Source organism: Arachis ipaensis, chromosome B05 (genome assembly GCF_000816755.2).
Source record: "Arachis ipaensis cultivar K30076 chromosome B05, Araip1.1, whole genome shotgun sequence".
In the NCBI taxonomy this organism is placed as follows: Eukaryota; Viridiplantae; Streptophyta; class Magnoliopsida; order Fabales; family Fabaceae; genus Arachis; species Arachis ipaensis.
Window position 1 is genome coordinate 5,164,438 of NC_029789.2, and position 359 is coordinate 5,164,796.

Here is a 359-nt window from a genome sequence, read left to right on the forward strand (position 1 = left end):
TACTAGTTAAGGTGTTTTATACTTTTATGAAAAAAAAAAGAGAGAGTATAATTATAATTTTCAATGCATGTATTTATAATGTTTTTTCATTACAAAGAAAAGGAACCTTTAATAAAAGCAATATAAAATGGGAATATAATTTAGTTGAAGGGGCAAATGCAGGCATGTATTTTTGGGCCAATGGATTCATGACTAGGACGGATTCTATTAAGTTGAAAAACCAACGATTGCCGTTGTTTATTATAGCCCCCACTTTTGTATTCCGCATACAATCAACCACACTCTATAACTATAACCCTTTCTTTCTTCTTCCCCCTTCACCACCTACCTTCAACCTCCTTTTGTTAAAAACCACCCAC

The 359-nt window shown here is 32.9% G+C and overlaps 1 protein-coding gene across 1 annotated transcript in view; it reads left to right on the top strand.

Annotated features, from left to right (window-relative positions):
• LOC107642618 overlaps positions 1–359 on the top strand; it is a 2,196-nt gene that overhangs the window by 684 nt on the left and 1,153 nt on the right. The gene's annotated exons all lie outside the window — the stretch shown is intronic.